Raw genomic sequence first — 17,408 nt, 5'->3', positions numbered from 1 at the left:
TATCTGGAGAAAATTTTGCTCAACTTCATCTTTCTACCTAAAAACTAATAATCCTTAAAAAAAAAAAAAAAAGGATCTGAATCTGTGTTTGTAGGACAGTGGAAGCCAGCTGTCCAAACAGACTGTGTATTTGGTTGCAAATTTATTGAAAGATGAGTGTGTTTTATTAATAAGAATATGCATTTTTGAGATTATTTTTGCAGTTGGTATAAAGCTGAGTATAAACCTACTTAATCATTATGAACACCAATACTAGTAGAATAGGAGTGAACTCCTCTTTTTATAATATATGACATCTTCTGGAAAATTTCTTTCAAAAATATTTCTTTCAAAAAATAAAAACGGAACAATAATCTTTTGGCTGGAAGCTATAGATGAGTGGCTTCTAAAGCTGGATATCCTACAGGGCAGTCCTTATCCACCACATTGCATTATTTTTAGATTGCCTGTTCTACTCTTACCAGTAGAAGCAATTGTTAGTTCCCACATTAAAGACAATTTAGGCTACATCTAACGTAGTATGTGCTACCTGCAACATTTTTGCTGTAGTTGATACCCTGAATTTTTCATAAGTCAAGAAGTCTGCACACTCTGTATTTTTGTCAAACGATTATGCACAAGATGTTTTCTATTTTTTGCCCTTCTTTGGAGTGCTTTAGTAATTTTAATTATTTATTGTAAAAGTTTAAGTTCATTATGCAGTTGAAAGTTACTCAGTCATTTCTGGTTGGGAATTACTCTTGGAAGAAGACAATGACTGGAAATAACACCCATATTTTTCAAAATCTGATGAAAGTACAGTATACTGAAAGAATAACCATATGGGATGGTACATGTTTTAAAAAAAAATCTTGTAGGATACACTGATCAAAGTTGAGCTTAACTGTTGGTAGTAAACTTTATCCTTCAATTTGTCGTTAACTAGAAGGAAATTGGACTAGCTCTAGATGTTGAAAAAATACAGCATTTCCCTCTCATGGAAAAAACCAAATATAACGAATGCCATTGTTTGCTGTACATGTGGCAACCAGTCTGGTTTATATTAAGTTGAAGTTACTGCCATCTGGTGGGGGAAACAGTATTCTAGCACTACAGTTGGAAGCAATTCTGTTAGGGTTAATTTGTATGTGTGTGAAGTGTGTGTGTGTACACACCCCTATATAGAGATAGATACAGATATATCTATATAGCATATTAGCATTTGGGGCTGATTTTAAAAGGATTGAAAATATTCAATGGTACAGAATGGCCTTCTGAATCACAGATTAGTTAAGGGTATAAAAATGTGTGGAAGAAAATAAGGGAAAAATATGCAGTAGAGCAGATAGACATGAAAAATAAATGCTGTGGTATTGCTAGCATACCCAAACTTCTAGCCTAGGTTAACATGGATAATCATGTACAAAACTTGTCTCCAGAATATTTCTTTGTACTATGCACAGCTGGAGATTTTACATTTTATGCAGTGTTTTGTGTAGCACTTCCTATGTTGGAGATGGCCACTAATTATTGTTGCAAAAACATCTGGGCTAGCTCTGCCTTAGTGCTTCATACTTTACTTAGATTTTCTCTTCGGTGTTGCAAGTTTTCTCCTCCTCAAGTCTTGATGTATACTTGCGTTAACTATTGTCTGATCCTCAAAGGATCAGCCCAACAGGAGTAGATTTGTATGAGTAGTGCATCAGAGGAGTCTATGGGGCATCTTATATGTGAAATAAATTAGTTTGTTTTCTCAATGAGCTAACACTCCTCTGTTAGATGTAACATTGGCGTGAATGATAAGCAAAGTGGTAACAGAAGAGAGATTCAGTTATGGGAGACAGTGTCAGATACCTATCTTTAGCAATAAATTGCTCGGTAACCATATGAAAATAATAACTAGCACCCAGAACTTGTTCTTATTTTATTGTTATAGTATCTGAAGACTCCAGACAAGACTAAGTCTGCTTTATGTACAACTGCTAAATAGGCTTTATCCTTGTTGTATGCTGTGTTCTTTTCTCGTAGGGAACAGTAGAAGTGGTCCTTTGCTCTTAATCTGCAGAATAAATTGCCATTTTCTCTATTAAGAAGGCATGTCTTGTTAGGTTTGTATCAAAAATGTATCTTTAACTGGCATCTTGTCATACTAAGAGTTAGAGTAAAGTTATGGGGATCCAAAAGTCTCATGGGGTGCATAGTGGTGCGGTCAAATTCCCAGCACTGCTGTCCAAAGCCCTCCAGCTGCATGCTTAGCCTCTGATGGCAGCCCAGCTTTTATTGGTGCGCAGGTGCTGATTTTGGCTGAGGTAATGCTAGCAGAGGCATACATGGCTTCAGTGCTGCTCAGGCTTGACTGTCTCCAGGCCCTCAGTGACACATGGTTAATGATAAACACTAGGACTTGAGTACAGTTGAAGCCCCTAGACTCTGAGTCCCACTAATTTCAGGTCACTGAGAGGCCTCAGTGAACATCATACCTTATGCTGAGCTGGACAAGCAGAAGTCAGTGGCAGAGTAACATTAGATTCTTCTTTAAAGGGATAGCTAAATGCTGTCATCCTGTACTTTCTTATGAAAGGTATATTATTCTGATGACATTCTCTCCATTGTCTTTTCTTGTTAAGGAGAGGGGGAGTTGCGGGGAACATTTTTCTTCTGTGGGAATCTTGCTTTGGTGGGCTTTCTAATGCTGTAGTCTACAGCAACATTTTGTTTCTTTGGCTGCTTACTGGCCTCAACAGTGACATCTCAGAGAGACCTGCTGAGTGCTTGTCTGATTGCGTATTGCACTCCTATAGATCAGCTAGCTTGAATTGCAGGAGCTCACTTGGTAATACTTGGGGTTCTGCTTCCTGTATAGGTGGAATTTCCATTCCTGCCCTACAGAGTAGCTTAGGAGATTCTTGGTTGACACAGTTACAAAATGCTTGGTCAAGTATGATTTGTGTGGAAGCCATATTCTCCTTGCTCTCATGGTCCTGAAAACTCTGTTTTCAAAACAATGGATGAAGGGGCCCTACAATTTTATTAATTCCTTCATCCTTGAATCTAATTAAGCAAAAAATGATACTGACCTTCTGTACATCTCTTAGATGCTACTGAATGGGTTAAGTGTGGTTGCAGAAAAAAATATTTCTCATCTCACATCATTCTTGCTTATTTTGTTTAAAATTCTTTTTCACTTGGTTGGTTTTTACTGCCTGTTGTAGTTTTTTGTTTGTATTTTGTGTTTTTCCTTTTTCTGAACTCTCTAGGAGTCATAATCTTATCCAGATAACATCTTTCAAAAGGAAAAGCGTTGACCTTGTTATCCTGACTTTCTACTTTGAGGACTACATCGCACATGCAGGTGCCTGATTTCTTCATAGGTTTTAAAGGAAGTACTTTTTCATGACTTTGCAATGTAATTGCCTAATTGTTTTTCAAGGAGACAGACACTTTTGTCAGATTAAGACTCTTTCTGGAAAGGCTTAACAGTAAGAGTTAGAGCCCTGGCAAGTACATGACCACATGTTAAGGAAGTTCTTTAAACTCAAACCCACAGCTTTAACCATCCAGTCCAAAGAGCTCTCTCTGACTCAGTTGAATTTGCACAAGACAGAAGAGTAGAACAGCTTTCAGGTGGAAAACAATCCCCGATTCTCTCTTCCAGCCTTCAGCTCAACCTAAACTTTACTTTGTGCTGTATGACAGAAGTACCTAAGTGGATTAGCTCTTGACTACAAAACTGAATGTTTTTTTTTTTTTCTTTTCACTACTGCTGATAAAATGACCAGCAGTTAAGTGTTCTTTGAAATTCTGGTGGCACTGAGATGCAAACTTTCTAGAAGATCTTTTTCTTTTTGACTGTCTGTGTGCCTTCCCCCCACCGCTTTCCCATTCTTCCCCTCACCCCCCACTCCACCCCCCGTATAGCTTCACATTTATTTTAAATCCCCTGGGATTAGTAAGCAGTTTGATAGCTAGAAGGTAATTGCTGTCTGTGCTTAGAATAACTGAACTGCAAGAGAAGCTTTTGTACTGAAAGATGACATAATGCAAGACAAGGCTAGAAGGATGTATGTTCTGAACCAAAAATGACCATCTTCTAGACAGTCTGTTAAAATGGGATAGAGTTTAATATTACATGGTATGAATTATAAATTAATATGGAATGCATTGAAGTCTCTCGAATTTCAACTCTTTACATAAAAAAATATTGTAGACATGCCCTTATTCAATAAGAAGTTGATACAGAAATTAGCGAGTCCACCTCTTTGACTTCATTATGCAGAAAATCAGAATAAAGCACCATTGTGATCCCAGCTAGCTTTGAAAACCTATGAGGACATGGATGTGCCCCTCCAGGAACAATCAGCTAGATGTGAGATTTGTATTTGATATTTGAATATCCATCCTTGGAATTGTTCAGGCCTTGTGTAGACAAGCTGCTGAGGAACCTGCTGTTAGACCTACTTTGAGCAGGGGATCAGATTAGATGACTTCTAGACATCCCTTCCAAACTCATTTATTCTGTGATTCCAGGATATGAAATCTAGGCTTCTAAAGACAAGATGTTCCCAAAGAATAGAGATTTCAGTACAAGATCATGCTTATTTTGAAGGTAATGAGTGGCTGAAGTTACTTTCAAAAAATTGCCTTAATTTTGAAGTAGAAATATCTCTATAATAAACTCCATTTATGCACACTGGAACTTTGGAACTTTTTATTACCTTTATAAGGCTTGTTTCCTCAGCCTTTCTAAGGACTGTTCAGAGTAGTGGCAGCCACTTTCTATGGAAACTCAAGTGCAAGGCACGATTTATGTAGCTTTGTTTGACACAAACATAGAAGTATGTATATGCATATATTAAAACAATGAAATAAAAGAAACTTTAACAAAACATTATATTTTACATGTAATTTCCCCCTTAGGGAAAGAGGAAATGAAGCAACTATGACAGACTTTGCTTCTAGCTCTTAATGGGCTACTGAGGGTACTTTGATAACCTGGTGCTTAAAGCAGTAAAAAGACTATACCTTTAATAGAATACTAAGTATTTTTAAGACTCTTTATTTGCTTTTCAAAGGAAGATAATTTAAATATTTTATAACTTTCAGACTGCTAGTACTGTATCTTAAAATCTTGTGTGTTAGCCATCTGAAGATCAGTAAAATGCAAGCAATACTTTCTGAAATTCCTGTACCGTCATCTCTGGTTTAGAGGGAACACCCTCTCTCTGGGGTAGAAAAGTAATTTAGTCTAGGACACTAAGCAATTTTGGCTGCTCTTGAACAAATACTGCAGTAAAACAAACTTACGAATGTCATACCGTTCTTATTCCTCTATACGGGGGGGAAGTTCAAAACTCAAGTTATTCAGAAATGTTGGTTAGTTGAATTCAAGGAACATTTTGTAAGTTGACATCCTGCTTACTACAGATGTGCTGGGAAAAAGCTGTTTCAACAACACACCACCATGTTGATTTTTTTTTTCCTGGTATGTTGTCCTTCCATTTAGAGAGAGATGAACAACTGATCCACAAAAATGCTGACCCACCATATCTTTGAATTTAGTCTTGACTGATAATAAGCAAAGAAATGCCAATGAGCTGTGTAGTGCTTAACTTATGTATATCATAATTTAATCATTTACTATATGAATATGTTTTGCAGTGAGTAGCCAAGATAAACAACTGAGCTACAGTTATAATTCAGTACATTGCTGTCATTCAGGTTTTTGATTAATCCTGTCATAAATGCAGAGCCAGTTTGGATCCCTGTTTTTATACCTTAGATCTCAGTCTTGTATTAATATGGTTGTATCAATTATAAAACCAGTTAAGTCCTCCAGTGCATTGGCTACTTTCATGCTGCATAGGGCTCTAACTAGCAGACCCTTTATGAGCCCAACAGGCTCCACGCAAACATAACTTGAATGTCCCTACATCACTTTTCCTGGATGAGGAACACAGAAAATGTATGCAGAGGCAAGTCCAACAGGTATCAGTTTGGACTCAGTGTCAGCTGTCCCAAACCCACAGCGAATCTATTTGCAGTTGCTATCACTTCCTCCTGCTTCATTTCCAAAAGGTCTTCTTAGGTCAGGTGTAGCAAACATGCAAGCATTGACAGGCAGTACTGGTAAACTCCAAGAGACCAGACTTCACTCTATGCCTTTTCTCTGCACTCCCCAAACAGCACAAGAGTGCTGAATAACTTGAGCACAGCACTGAACCCACGCTGGCAGAACTGTATGGTGCCTGGCCCTCCAGGAAGCAGAGGCTCAGAGCAGCACTGTTCTGTGACGGACGTAGAGCTTTGCTGCATCACACCCAGCTGTGTGGAGCTACATCTTGGTCTTGGCATTCTCTCCAAAATGATCTGTATTACCTCTCCACTATACCCCTTTCCTCCTTTGCCTCTCCAGCCTTTCAGTCCCTCCAGTTTCTGGGAAATCCAGGCTCCTGTTACCTTGGACAGCAGAGAACTGATGATGATGCAGTGAGGAGGTAACTAAGTGGCTATAGTAATGCAGCATAATAATAAAATCCCTATATTTTTAATATCTATTATGGTTAAAGGATTTGCTTTACTTTTGCATGATATTTAGTTTTATATCTTAATCTAGAACGGTGTATATGCTTCATATCAGTATTCAATTTATTTACTGCTTTAAAATTGCTGGACAGAAGAGAAAGGATTGCTTATAACATCTTTTATACTGATTATATTATGGCAGGGCCTATACTGTTGTTTTTCTTCCCTTCAGATTACTTAACTGCTTATTGTTGTTCAGAATAAGAGTTACCTTGATGAACATTTAAAATATGCAAGCTTTACTCTTCTTTATATTTTGTGTTTTGTTAAGGAGCTTTTAAATCTTCTGACCCCATGTTGAAGCAAAAATGTAGTAGTTCTCTGGAATGGAGTTTCAAAAAAAATCAAAGGGAGTTAGACACCTTGTTTGGAGTGTGTCTGATGTGTTGGACTCGCACCTGCATGTACATCTGCTCAGGAAGGGACTGGGGAAGGGGGAGGGTCTGGTTCTCTCAGCACCAGCTACTGCTTCACATCTGAGGTCCCTGCAGCATGGCAGCACATATCCCTTGTTTTTACCAGCCTGTACTTACCCCCCAGGAAGAAATTTGAGTTTAGAATGCCCTGGAGAGCAGAGTCCTCTTTCTGCGCCTGCCATATGACTCAGGTCATGCATATATCGTATATATGTTCTCCTGCTCAGATGGACCCCTTATTTCCAGAGTACTTGGGGGAGGTACTTGTGGCTTCCAGTGTGACACCTGGGAACTCACAACTCCAGCAAAAAAACAGGGGAGATGTGTTTTGAATATACAGAAACAAGCACTCTGAAAATATCAGTCTGTGAGAAGCTTGCTTGGGTACCCAAAATAAACTGAGCTTACTAATTTTCTGCCCATTAAACAGAAACAATGCTAATGGCACTTTTCAGCACAATGGTCTCATGTATGTATGTGTGGTATTCTTTTAGCTGAAGTGATGAAGGTCTGTGGAGTGCTTGGATTGTATGGTATTTGCCAAAGAAACAAGAAACAACCTTGCAGAAACTAGTAATGTCCTGTTAAGTTTTAGGTGATCTGAAAAGTAACTTCACTAAAGGAGATAAAACATTGAGTAATAGGACCAGAAAGATGTGCTGAAATGCTACTTAGACAATGACAATTGTCCTTTCAGAGCATTAAGCAATTGAGTACAGATTATAAATTATCTATTGTCATATAAATACTGTTTTGTAATGAGAATGTAACCAAAAACTTACTGTTTGGGATTGTTTTTGGTTTAATGTGCTTTCATAGTAAAATATATGTATACATTAAATATATATTTATGTAGATACATATCAAATAACAAAACCTCATATTCTGAAGCTACTTGGAGGTTATGAAGTTAGGCACCAGAAGACAGTCTATAAATACATGCATACGCACATCCAGAAATTAATATGTAATATATTTTAATTTTTTTAAAACATATTGAATGTTTCAAAGCACAAAAATTTTTCTTCTCATGGTATTATATTGGCACTCAAACTTGGATACTTTCTAAATACTCTGTGTACATAAATATTGTTTCAAGATCCTTTGGAATCAGTGGTTTTGATCAACTTCACTAAGCAGGCTTAATGTTAAGGTTCTTTATTTAGAGAAATGATGGTTGAATTTGATGTCAGATGAAAATCTGAGAGAAACCAAGTTTTTTTATTGGGTTTTTTTAGTGCTTTCAAGTCTTCCAGGAAAGTTCTGTTCCTTACTGAAAGGCTTAGTATTTTGATTCCTGAATTATCTTTACAATTTTGTAACTTAATTCAGCTCAGCATAGTTGGGCAATGGACATCTGTAGAATAACATGGTGAAAGGCATTATTATTAAGGAGAATGGACTGAGAACAGTCCTGAGGAGAAAGACTTGGTGGTGTTGGGATGAGCAGTTCTACATGGCCCAGCCATATGTGTTTGCAGCCCAGAAAGCCAACTGAGTCCTGGACTGCATCAAAAGAAGTGTGAGCAGCAGGTTGAGGGAGGTGATTCTCTCCCTCTACGCTGTTCTCATGAAAGCCCACCTGGAGTACTGCATTCAGCTGTGGGGCCCCAAACATAAGAAGGACATGGGCCTGTTGGAGTGACTTCAGAGGAGGGCCACAAATATAGTCAGAAGACTGGAGCACCTCTCCTATGAAGATAGGCTGAGAGAGTTGGGGTTGTTCAGCCTGGAGAAGAGAAGGCTCCAGGGAGACCTTACTGAAGCCTACTAGTACCTTAAGGGGGCCTACAGGAAAGCTGGAGTGGGGCTTTTTGCAAAGGCATATAGTGATAGGACAAGGGGTAATGGTTTTAAGCTAAAGAGGTTAGATTTAGGTTAGAGAATAGGAAGAAATTCTTTACTGTGAGGATGGCGAGAAACTGGAACATGTTGCCCAGAGAAGCTATGCATGCCCTCTTCCTGGAAACATGCAAGGCCAGGCTGGACAGGGCTTTGAGCAACCTGATCTAGTGCTAGGTGTCCCTGCTCATGCCAGGGGGGTTGAAACTAGATGGTCTTTAAGGTTCCTTCCAACCCTAACCATTCTATGATTCTGTGATTATTAATTTAATTTTAAAGTGGTTTTTTCAAAGTCAACATGATTATGCATCTATGTGGTGTAGCCTCAGCACACTATTAAACCTCTACAAATAAATACCTCATCGCTTTTTATTGTGTGTTATGCCTCATACACTGGTATATACAAGAGATATCATTGTCATATTCAAAAATGATCTAGGTAATTATTAGTGATATGGCATTCCAACTTTGCAAAACCAAAACAAAGGCTGACGCACAAAGTAGGTCACAACAAAAAGTGAGGAACCATTAACAGAGCTGGACATAAGGTGAAAAATTGAGAAATTTTACAACCAAAGTAAAGTGAGAATTACTAACTGGATGTGTAACCAATGTGCCAAAGTCTGTGGATTATTGATCTTCCCCTCCATTTCATTCACAAAAAAGGTCATAGTGTAGAAAGAACAGGCATTTTTTTTTGTTATTTCATTTAGTTTATTTTAAATATTTGATTTTGCTGAAGAGCTGTTTTCATGGAAGACAACCAAATTTACAAATCTGAAGGCATACAGGCTTAAATGTAATCTAAATAAGAATTAAATATAGATAGAAGATGACATATAGCTGACCATAGGTTAGCATTCTAAGCAGTCTGAGCATCCAGCTGGTGTGGCTGTTCTCACATTTTTTGTAGCTGTCTATGGTAAACAAGAATTTTGAAATAAACCCAGCCTTTTATTGAAAGAGGCTGTGGTGGGAGACTGAGAAAGTGATAGAAGACCAAAGCATCACATAGTTAAAGGTGCTTTTACACGCGTTACTCCCTAGCACGATGGGAAGCATGGGAAGTAATGCAGTAATGCTTGTTCCAAAGTATACTAATGCAGACTGTCAGCACAGACCACTCTGGAGATCCACATCAGTGAGACCTTCCCTAGGGGGTGTCCAGGGAGCTAAAAAGGAGGAAAACAGGAAAAAAAAAAAACAAAACCCAAAACAAAACTAACCAAACTTGGATGGATTTAAGCATATAGGTTTGTGAAAGCAAGAGAAGAATGATTGCCATAATTGAGAAATTATATTTTGGGAACATGTGACAATCATTTGGTTGAGGATGTAGGTGGGAAAGGCCATACATACAGCTGGTGACATAAAGAAAGAGTATGCTTCCTATGAAGACATAGAAGGAAATTTATGAGTCCTATCAGTGAAGGCCAGATGTTAAGGGTTTTAGAAAGATTGAAAAGCATTTTATGGAAGGAACTTCTGTGAGACAAAGTCTCAATATTTTGTTTTAGCCATACCCAGCTTGAGTTGATGGCCAGATGTTCATAAAGAGATAACAGAAAGGTAGTATGAGTTTAATTTGGATAAAAGGAATGCTACTTCTGAAAGATTAAATAGAATGGGGGATGGCATGAGTATGTGAGCGGTAAGCTGACTGTCTCCATGTATACTCTACAGAGATGAAATGTTGTGTATGTTTGCTTTTTCACTGATGTGAGTGACAGGTAGTTCATTTTTGATTGATCTGCTTAGAAACAAGGTGAAGTTTGAGAGACACCTAATAAAAATGGATTCATCCATACTTGTATAAGCTAAGAAGTATTTACACTGGCTAAAAAATTCTCCTCCTTAATATTAGGAAGACCATTGGACCTCTCTTCGAGGACTAGATGATATTACAAAAGAAATTCTGAATAACTGCTAATAAGAAAAGACATAAGATAGTTTGTTTTCAAACTTTATGGTATTATTGCATTTTGCTTTGCAATTGTTTTCATTCAGAGCTATTGGGGAATGGTACAGACAGTGAGATGTAGGTTAATATTTGGTGGCAGTTTGAAGGAAGAAAAGAGCAGGAAAGTAGCAATCTGATTTACAAGTAATTTTGTGTTTTCATGTAGATAGCCAGTCCTGGTCAGAATGGGAAATTGCCTGCTACTGACATTTATTCAACCCTTTCAAATGAAGTACAAAAGATTGCTCGTTTTTTTTCCAGATGATGTTAGCGTAAATGTTAGAGTTGCTTGTCTATTTTCAGCAAAACTAATTTTCCAGATCTGAGCTCTGTTGGCTTCAGTTATTGGAAGTGCATCCCAGATACCACAAAAAGCAAAAGAATTCAGTGTTTTATAAGAAATCAGTTAGTATTCATTTAACTGCATTTGGTTTCATTTAACTATATTTGAAAACTTTGAAGCTGAGCTGGTAGAGCAGTACCAGACTTTTAATCTTGTTCATTTGTATTAAACATATATTAAGTGTATAGAAACAATTGGGTTCACTTTTTTTTTTTCCTTCACTCCTCTTCCCCCCCACCTAATAATGGTGGTAAAATATCTGGTCCTGGCAAGAGTGGGAAGATTATTTTGTTCCTATTTATTGCTTGGCTATCCAATTCATTCTCAACATCTAACCAAGTATGAGATTTCACTGTAGCAAAGCAAATAACACTCCCAGCTGCTTCATTGATGGTTTTGTGTTCCATACATTTAAACAGATTTTTAGTGTAGCACCTTAGAATTACCTGGAGTTAATTTATGCATGTATCTTCATGTGACTGTTCAGAAAGTAATTGAAGTAGCTAAGGCTATGAACTGCTTTTATAGCCTCCATTTGGTTTACAGAGGTCTGTTTAAAGCAGCGGGCAGTGCCAGCCAGCATGCTCTCTGAACTCTGTAATTATGGAGAGGTTGGGCCACTAAGGGAAGTAGTATAAAAACCATGTTGAAGAGACAACACAAACTGTGAAGAGTCAATATCAGATGTCAATTGCACATTTTTTTTTTTTTTAATTTTTTTGTGTTGCTGTACTGTGCTGTGAGATGATACAAAATTTAGTAGGGTCACTTGCATCCTAGAGACCGGTTTTGGCATTATCTCAGGAGTCAGCCAGCTGCAGTCACTTGCAGTAAGAAAGAGGAAAAGACTCTTGGCCATTCTGCATGTGGGCATTAAAGTCATAAATGCAGAGACTGACTGTATGGCAGATGTATTGTGGATCACTGCATTTTATGAATTATCGTATTGTTCCGGTTTTATTTTTCATCTGCTCCCCATTCTTTGTCTATTTGACTGTTTTTGTATATGTAGATGACAAATGTTGTCCACAGGGACTTTGGAAACATATCTCATCTTTGAATGCTTTGTTGAATACAAGATGGTCATCTGAACTGTGTATTAAAGCTTTGAGGATACAGTGTTTAAAAGGTAGGTAGAAAGAACTAAAATAGAGAATAGGATACTTTGCTCAAATCAAATGGTGAAAACTTGAAACAGCAATAACGACAATCATGGGAAAATAGCTGTTTAGAAATGAACAATATCAACTTGGATAACCAGGAGCAGAAATTGAAATGTAGAAACTGCATGAGATTGGGAACAAAGAGGAAGCCTTTTTCTTTTCCTTCGGGGTTTTTGTTTGTTTGTCTTGTCTTGTTTTGAATTCCTTGGTATAGTATTGATGGGATACAGCTAGAGATCATACAGAGCACTGGTGATTGCCAAGACCATTCTTGAGGAAAAAGGTAGACCTAAGGTGGAAATTCATTGTATGAGGGAAACAAGAGACACGGAGCATCAACTCTTGATACAAGTGTTTTTAAAGATTTCTCAGAGCAGTCTGGCAGTTTGCTGTGTGCTCCATCTTCTAGACTTTCAATGCAGGCTGGGGCTTGACTGTTTTGCATTACTTAAGCTATCTGTGGATCCCTCCCCCGCTGCCCACCACCTCTATTTACATTAATGTATAGGACAGAATTTTACTAGTCCCATTTTACTGATGTACAGAAAAGGCAGAGAAAGAGAGAGACCAAGGCTGAGATCTTTGAAAGTACCCCATTTCCATTAGAAAAGTTTTGGTACCTTGCTGGTTTTGGATCTGTGGCCCAGAGATCAGCTCACAGTTGATAAAGTGATTTGGGCTGGCATGAAGGATTCAATCTGTATCTGCTGTTTCAAGGCTAGTACCCTAGCCTTAATGGTTAGGTCTTAATGACCTCTTTTTGAGTTTTTGTGATGTTGATCCAAAATTCTTCCTTTAAAATTAGTTTCAGTGTTGTAAGTGGTGTGCTATAATTGTAGCCATTTGATCTGGCAGTTGTTTTTTAGGTGGACTTCACTAACATATATGGTAGAAATCTTGCCTAAAGAATTAATTCAAGAATATGTCCAGTCATTAATAACAGAAAAAAATCCAAATTGAGAGATTCAGTTTTACAAAAGCAGACTGTGATCTTTTCACATTCTGAATATTGTCTACTTCAAATCAATTATTTTTTTACAACACAGTGTAATGTTATTCATGATGAATAAAATGTTGTATAATGTGGACAGCTTTTTTATTGTTTTGGGGAATAAAGAGCAACTTTGCCACACCTTTATTGTCTGTGCAAAACACATTGTTAAACTGTTAGATGAACACCTGAATCCACTTTAAATTCAGCATGGGCCCCTTAACAATAACGATGCGTTAGTATTTTAAGTTTCCTAGGGCAATTTCTCCTGAAGTGTGATCATTATGGATAATAGTGATAATTATGAAATTTGTTACATTTGAAACACTAACTTGTACTTAATGGTTATTAAAATGTCTTCTGTAGTATACATGAACAGTAAGGATGTGACATAAGACACCTAATAGCTATTTAGTAACATTTCCTAGGAGATATAACCATCTTAAAAGGAATTGCAGAACTCTAGTTTTCTTTTTTCATGAAGTTTCTTTCCTGAAGCAACACAGCAGAATTACTACAATTGTATTGATGCTGTACTACATCCCAGTTAGACTGTCTTTGATGAGAAGAGAAGGAAGGATTGTGGTAGTGTGATGAGACTTGCTGTACAGCAGACGCTATTAATTTCTGAGGCCTTTATCTAACATTTTTACCTTCATTCTCCATCCCAAAGCCTGCTTAGCAATCTCTGGTATGTAGTGTGTAAACCAGATATCTGAGCTCCCAGCCTTCACCCAAACATTTTAGTTCACAGCCAAAACCACGTGCAATTAAATGAAATACTTTTAATTAAAATGTATATTTCTGAAACCATATACCACAGACTGTGGTAAGTGTACACATTTTACTGCAGAGCATTTGTAATAAAATAACATATTATATAATGTCTGTATGTCTGTAATGTGCATAAAATAGTCTTTTGCTTTCAGATGTGTGCATTTGGATTATCTATTACAGTGAAACATCTTCTCAAAACAAATATGCCACTGCTTGCCTTTTGAAAAGTACTCACTGAAGGCATGAAAGGGTACAGAGAATGTTTTCTCAGCTCAAACAAATTTATTGTTACATAACTACTTTGGCTTCAAAAATCAAGCAAGCTGTTTGGTTCTATACTGGGATTTTGAACCTGCCGACTCTGACAGCTTCACGTAATCATCTAGCTGTTTTTCAGTGGTACTACAGCAAACCTTTCTGCTTAGTTTACTTTAACCTTGTCCTCCAGGTGAGATTCAAACAATGCTTCCTCTTCAAAGGTGTCTCTGTCAGAAATCAATGTGAAAGTCAGACTGCCTATGCTCCAATAGAACTAGTTAAACATATTTCTTTGTTACAAGTGATTAGATAAGATTTTGAGATTATGAATAAAGAGACCAAAAGGAAAAGACCATTTCAGGCTCTGCTGTGTAGAGATTTGTGAGATTTTGTTTTGTCAATAAAACATATAAAAATATTATGGAAAAACACATAAAAGTTTATAATTATTTGTAATTTAATTCAGATATTTTCCTGCTGATTACTCTAAAAATTTTTTTTGTATATTCTGAAGAATGCAGGTACCATCTTTTCATAACCAGAGATTCATTAAAATACTTCTTAGGTGTGCCCTTGGGTAGGTGAAGGAGGGACTTGTGGTAAAATTTCCCTTTGTGGTTTTTTTTTTTTTAATTACTTATATTTTTTAAATGGAGCTGTAAACAGGTTTTTATTGTAAATGTACAGGTTTTACAATTGTAATATATACAATTATAAAAATATTTTAGGCAGCCTGCTATAGATTTCAAATAAGTGTTTCCTTATTTATATATATTTTACGACAGCCTGAAGTGTGATTCACTTTCAGCTCTTTTGAACACTAAAGAAATGAGCGTGCTAATCATAAATCTCAGTGTAATTGTTTTAACTTTTACCATTATGTAATTAACAGGTTTAAGCTCTTCTCCATATTTTTACTTCTTCTAGATCATTTTATAAAACCTGTTGGTCAGTAGCTTCATCAACACTGTTTAGTACCTCTGATTTTAAAACAGTTGGAGACCAAACCCTTAGACTTACTTTATGTTAAACACAGGGAGAAATTCTCATCAGCTAAAAGTTGGTTCTTGGCAGGTTTTTTTTTTTATATTTTCAGTTTTAAACTGACCAGGCTTTTTCAACATGGGTGTGCCTCTAAATCCTTTCCAAATTCAACAGAGAGACATAAAACCAGTATGCAAACAATAGCAATAAAAATGCATCTTATTTATCCCTTCTTGCTTTTTACTCACGCGAATCCTTAAGTGTGGCCTTTAAATCTATGAGAAAGAAATGTACTTAGCTGCACAGCCTGCATTCTCAAGTGACCTGGATTGATTACAGTTTTAACTGTAATCATTTAACAATAGAACACTGGTTCCTAATCTTCCTTGAAGATGGCATCTTTGGAGGGAGCCTGATTAGAAGCATATTTTATCCCATCAATTTGTTCACCCAGTTCTAAGGAAAAAATGTAAATTGTAACTCAACTTGCTTTTGAAATTTTTGATCTCTAAACATATGTAGTTGAATAGCTTTTTTCCATGATCCAAATTGGTCCTCTAAATCCTGTTCCCTCACCCCTCCAGTGACTATGTTGTCTATCCTATAATTACATTTAAAAATAAAAATAATTATCTCATAATAATGGTAGGAATGAAAAGAAGACTAATTCCAAGCCATATAGATCTGAATACATCTTATAGCTTCTTATGTATAAAATTTATCCATTAAATCATTAATTAACTTGAGGAGTATTAGTTCAACTATAATTTCTCATTGCACCTAACATCAAAATTATGAAATTGATTGTTGTATTCCCACTCTATATATGCGTGTGTGTATTTGTCAGTAGGCATACCTACCTGGCAACTGAATGTTTCCAAGGCTTGAATTACTGTTGTTTGGGGTTCTTCCTCCTCAAATGTGATATGATTGGGTCCTGTAATATTGAAGAACAGCAGTGACAAATGGAAGCCTTAGAAAATGTTGATGATCATGTAACAGAATGAGCAAGATTTACTTCCTTGCCATGACCACAATGATTTCTTGGGCTCCTATATAAGTAGAGTTTTGAAAGACTGTTGCACAGTTGCCACTAGTTAAGAATAAAATTACTCAAGATACAGAATATTCTCAAATATTATTCTAAACCCTGCAAATGGTATAGCACTAGCCACAGTAGACTGGAAGAAGGTGAATGTGCATTATATTATTGTGACTTCTTAACAGAAAGTGCCTAGAGCTGACAAAACAGATTGGTGTTTTTTAATGAAAGTGAATACAGTTAATCTGTGTATACTTTCATTGACAAGGTTCTGCACTTAGGAGTACAGCACAGATGGTATAAGCAATGAATACTTATGTCTGACTGTAATTGATCCTATCAACAATGACATACCTTTAACTGGGTTGTATCACTTTACGTCACATATGGTTAATTAAGTAAGAAAGACCCAGATACACTAAGGAGATTTTCATGTTTATACTTAGGAAAACAGTCTAGACAGGTGTTAATGTAAATGAAGTTAGTACTTGTCAAAGGTGAAATTCTCCATATGTAGCCCTGCTTCAGTCTCCAAATAAATATATTTTGGCTATGTCTACATTAGCAAGTGGTGAGGAGCAATAGGACCTGATCTGCAGAGTGAAACAGTTGGTGCTGAGGACCTTGCTTCCTCACCGTGCGGATCTGGGAGAGCAGGGAGGTTGATTCAGACTGGCTCTGTTCTTGTCCCACTGACTGAATGCCCAGAAGTGACTGGAGGGCACTACTAAGTGCAGTCTTGGAGAACATTATTAGGTTTAGATTCATTTCTTGTATTTAGTACCTTGCTGTGTGTTTTGGGGAGCTACCCTTTTTTGTCCATAAGAAAAAGCTTGCCCTTCATTTCCAAGATCTTTCAACCTCAATTACAAGAGATCTGCTTCCTTAGATAATCCCTCCTAGCATGCTTCCTGGTTAGCCAACACAGTCATTGTCTTTCACTATATGTAGGTGTCTGCCCCATGATGCTGTAGTAGAGTATCATAGTAGTCTTTGTGTTAAACTATTTTTTCGCTTGTGCATGTATTTGGATCGGCCCTTAGTTGCTGGGGATTCTGTCTCTTGTAAAAA

At 37.0% G+C, this 17,408-nt stretch overlaps 1 long non-coding RNA gene across 5 annotated transcripts in view; it reads left to right on the top strand.

The window, feature by feature from the left end:
• The window catches only part of LOC308058564, a 351,504-nt gene that overhangs the window by 214,270 nt on the left and 119,826 nt on the right, over positions 1 to 17,408 (top strand). Inside the window, exon 1 of one of the 5 annotated variants that reach the window (XR_013925884.1) lies at positions 1,711 to 17,408. This exon is cut by the window's right edge and continues 17,130 nt beyond it. The exons of the other annotated variants lie outside the window; for them this stretch is intronic. This is a non-coding gene — a long non-coding RNA (uncharacterized lncRNA). Of the gene's footprint in view, positions 1 to 1,710 lie in introns of those variants that run through there. 5 annotated transcript variants of the gene reach the window in all.

Source organism: Falco punctatus (assembly GCF_963210335.1).
Source record: "Falco punctatus genome assembly, chromosome: 2".
NCBI lineage: Eukaryota > Metazoa > Chordata > Aves > Falconiformes > Falconidae > Falco > Falco punctatus.
The sequence above is the reverse complement of the archived record's forward strand: the minus strand, read 5'-3'. Positions and strand labels throughout refer to the sequence as shown.